We start from the raw sequence: 4586 nt of genomic DNA on the forward strand, positions 1-4586 counted from the left end.
GCCTGTGTATGTGAGTAAAGGTAACCCCAGAGACCAGAGGAGTCAGACCCCTTGGGGCTGGAGCTACAGGTGATTGTGAACCACCTGACGTGAGTGCTGGGACTTGACCTCAGGTCCTCTGGAAGAGCACTATGTGTTCTTAAACCCTGAGCCATCTCTCCAGCCCCCTAGAACGTTTCATCATAGCAGCAGAAAGGAAACTAGAACACGCGGACATACACACACAAATGTGAGCATATCTTTGTAACAGAGTTCATGTCTACCATGTACGAAGCCCTGAGTTCATTCCCAGCACTTAAAAATGAATGAATGAAGAGAGAGAGAGAGAGAGAGAGAGAGAGAGAGAGAGAGAGAGCCCATCACGGTAGCACAGGCACTTTAGAGACAGAGGTAAGAAGGTCATTGCAAATTTTAGGCCAGCCAGGGCTGCATAGCCAGACTCTGTTCCAACTACCCCACCAAAAACAAAACAAAACAAACAAACAAACAAACAAAAAACCCTGTTATACAGCCAACTTTGTTAGGCTGAAAATATGGAGATTTAGCTCAGTGGTAGAGTACTTACCTGGGAATCACAAGGCCCTGGATTCCACCCTCAGTTCCAGCAAAATTAAAAATATGGCCACAGCAAAAGCATCAAGAACTCGTGTTGAATCCACCATTAAATTTCACACAGTTCAAATCCGGGCGCGGCCACATGACTGACTGCTCTGAGCAATGGGACACTTAGATTGCAGGAAGGGGTGGAGAAGGGTGGCTTGGTTGGTTTGCTTGCCAAGCACGCACAAAACCCTGTACTGCATTAAGTCAGATGTGGAGGTAGAGGCACGAAGATCAGGACATTCTCCGCAACAGACTGAGTGGGAGGTTCGAGACCAGCCTGGGAAACATAAGTGAGACCCTCTCTCAAAAAAGAAAGAAAGAAAGAAAAGAAAAAAGAAAAAGAAAAGAAAAATAGTTCTGGAAGCAGACAGCTGCACATTGGGGGTTGTCCTCGGTTGCTCCTGGAACCTGAGACCACCACAAGAACAAGCCTGAGCTCAGCTGTTGGCAGGGGACACAGACAGGGGATCCCAGGCCTTCTGGCCCTGCTGTCTGAATCGAGGAGGGCCTGGGAGTGAGACTGCCCCAGGCAGCCTCATTAGGACTTCCCCAGGCAAGAACAACTACCTAGCCAAGCAGTTCAGTCCTGCCCAGTAAGGTCACGAGAAAGAAACGGTCATTATTTCAAGCGACGTGATTTGTTAACACGCCAACGCTGAGAAGACAATCTTTTTAGAGACAGATTTAGCCATTTCATTGTTCGAATTTTATCTTACACTCATTATTTGCATAAAATGCAAAGATCCACATACTTGTTCTTACTTCAGGGAAATTCTTTTAATTCCAAACAAGAGGCCTCATTTCCTTCTCCTACCTCGCAAATCACCATTCAGTGTCTGTGGGGCGTCCAGTTGGTGGAATTCATTTAGCATGTACCAGACTCTAGGCCAGTGGTTCTCAACCTTCCTAATGCTGTGACCCTTTAATACAATTCCTCACGTTGTGGTGACCCCCACATAATAAAATTATTTTCATTACTGCATAACTGCAATTTTGCTACTGTTAGGAATTGTAAGGTAAAAATCTGTGTTTTCCAATGACCTTAGGCAACCTCTGTGAAAGGTTCCTTCAACCAGCAAGAGGTTGCGACCCACAGGTTGAGAATCACTGCTCTAAGGAAAGCTGGGAAAACAGACTCTGCCCTTTATAAAGAAAGGTAGACTTCCTATCTAAGCTGCAGTGGGTTGAACAATACCACCCCGCCCCCAATAGGCTCATATATTTGAATACTAGGTCCCCAGATGTTGGAACTTTCAGTGAAGAGTTAGGATGTGTGGCCTTGGAGGAGGTGTGTCTCTGGGGGTGGGCTTTGAACTTGCAAAAGCCCACAACATTCCCAGTTAGCTCTCTGCCTCTTGCTTGTGGATCAAGATGTGAGCTCTCAGCTACTGCTCCAGCATCATGCCTGCCTGCCTGCTGCCATGCTTCCCACCATGATGGTCATGGATTCTAACCCTCTGAAATTGTAAACCCCCATTAAATACTTTCTTTTATAAGTAGCCTTGGTCATGGTGTCTCATCACTGCAATAGAAAAATAACAGGCCTAAGGAGAGTGGTGAGAAGGAGCTAGGTAGTGTCAGATGCTATAGATGGGTCCACAGTACTGACAGCAGTTTATGGGCAGGAAGTGAAAGTAATCCAAATGCGTGTGGTTAAGAAACAGGTGAGAGCCGAGAGCCGGGTGGTGGTGGCACACACCTTTAATCCCAACACTTGGGAGGCAGAGGCAGGTGGATCTCTATGCGTTCAAGGCCAGCCTGGTCTACAGAGAGAGTTCCAGGACAGCCAAAGCTACACAGAGAAACCCTGTCTCAAAAAAATAAAATAATAAATAAAACAAAAACAAAGACTGGTGAAAGACTGTTAGTCACATGGCACACTACATAAGTTTTTAACATGTGGCTCGTGAGACGGCTCATCAAATAAAAGCACTTGCCATGCAACCCTGGCAACCTGAGTTTGATCCCGTGTAAAAGTGGAAAGAGAGAACCAACTCCCCAAAGTTGTTCTTTGAGCTGCACATGCATGCTGTGGCACAAGAACTCCCTCACATACATCGTGTACATACATACATACATACATACATACACACACACACACACACACACACACACACACACACACACACACACAAAATGCTTAAAGGCCAGGCAGTGGCAGTGCATGCACCTTTAATCCCAGCACTCAGGAGACAGAGGCAGGCAGATCTCTGAGTTCAAGGCCAGGGGCACACAGAGAAACCCTGTCTAAAAAAAAAAAAAAAGAAAGAAAGAAAGCCTGAAGATACATTTTTATTTCTATTTGTGTGTGTGTGTGTGTGTGTGTGTGTGTGTGTGTGTGTGTGTGTGTGTGTGTATGTGTGTGCCATGCAGATGCAGATGCCTATAGAGGCCAGAAGAGGGCACTGCTCCCCTGCAGGTGGAGTTGCAGACAGTTGCTAGCCACCGTTGCAGGTGCTAGGAACTGAACCCAGGTCCTCTGGAAGAACGTCAAATGTCCTTAACTGATGAGACACCGTCTCTTCAGGCCCAACAATATTTTTTAATTAAATGTAAAGGGACACACACACACACACACACACACACACACACACATTTAAATGTAAAGTTATAGAGATCCTCCTGCTTCTGTCTCAGCCTCCTGGGTACCAGGACTTAAGGCATGTGCCACATGCCAGTTCTTTTATATCACACATGTTTTATTGTCCCCTCTTATTTATTATGTATTTATACTTGGATTGCAAAATAATAGGTTCCCAAATAGTTTCTCCATGCACACCCCTGGCCCCTCACTTCCCCGTCCCCATCACTCCACATCTTGCTTGGACCTTTCTGCACCCAGAATCACTCTCTCTACTTTGATTTCGCCCATATTCTATCTACCATCTCCCTCCCTAAATACGTCTCTGCCCACCAGTAGCCCATTTCTAGTTTCCTGTCTTCCTCTTGCACTCCAGATTAAACATACAAAACAAAAAAAATGTGAATATATTACCCTCATCTGAAAAAACATTGGTCTTTCTGAGCCTGGGTGATCTTACACAGTATAAATTTTCCAGTTCCATCCATTTACCTCAAATTTCATTGTAACATTTTTCTTTACAACTGAATAATATTCCTTTATATGTATATGAATTTTCCCCTGTGTGTGTCTGTCAGTTGTGTGACCGTGTGTCTGTCCCTAACAAAGGGCTTTGCTCTCTCTTTTATTGAACAGCACAAAATTATCACATAGGGAGAGAATACTTCAGAAATCTTTAAAAGAATTTTACAAGTATTTACGTTTCTGACTCCAACTGACCCCACCTGACCAGATAACAAACAGTATTACAAACATCATTGTCTACCAAACAATATCCGTAAGCATTGCATTCAACATTTATGGTGGATATTCATTTTAGAGGATTGATTTCAATCTCTGCATTTGCTGTTTTCAGCAAAAGATACACATGCATTGTTGTGGTCAGAGGCATGGAAGAACACATAATTTAACATTGCAGCTCTGCATTAGCCTAGGTTGTAAAAGTTGATGATGTCGGAAATCCTAGGCAAGTGTACTGGCTGGTTTTGTAGCAATTTGTCACAGCTAGAGTCATCAGAGAGGAAGGAGCCTCAGTTGAGGAAATGCCTCCATGAGATCCAGAGGTAAGGCATTTTCTCAATTAGTGATCAGTGGGGGAGGGCTCAGCCCAGTCATCTCTGGGCTGGTGGTCCTGGGATCTACAAGAAAGCAGGCTGAGCAATCCAGGGGAAGCAAGCCAGTGAGTAGCACCCCTCCATGGCCTCTACATCAGCTCCTGCCTCCAGGATCCTGCCTTGTTTGAGTTCCTGTCCTGACTTCCTTCAGTAGTGAACAGTGATGTGGAAGTGTAAGCCAAATAAACCCTTTCCTCCCCAACTTGCTTTTTGGTCATGGTATCCCATTGCAGCAATTGAAACCCTAACTAAGACAAGTAAAGTTGGTTATCTCATTATTCTCTTAA

The sequence above is a fragment of the Peromyscus californicus genome, unplaced genomic scaffold (genome assembly GCF_007827085.1).
Source record: "Peromyscus californicus insignis strain IS unplaced genomic scaffold, ASM782708v3 Scaffold_7__1_contigs__length_154581171, whole genome shotgun sequence".
Lineage (NCBI taxonomy): Eukaryota > Metazoa > Chordata > Mammalia > Rodentia > Cricetidae > Peromyscus > Peromyscus californicus.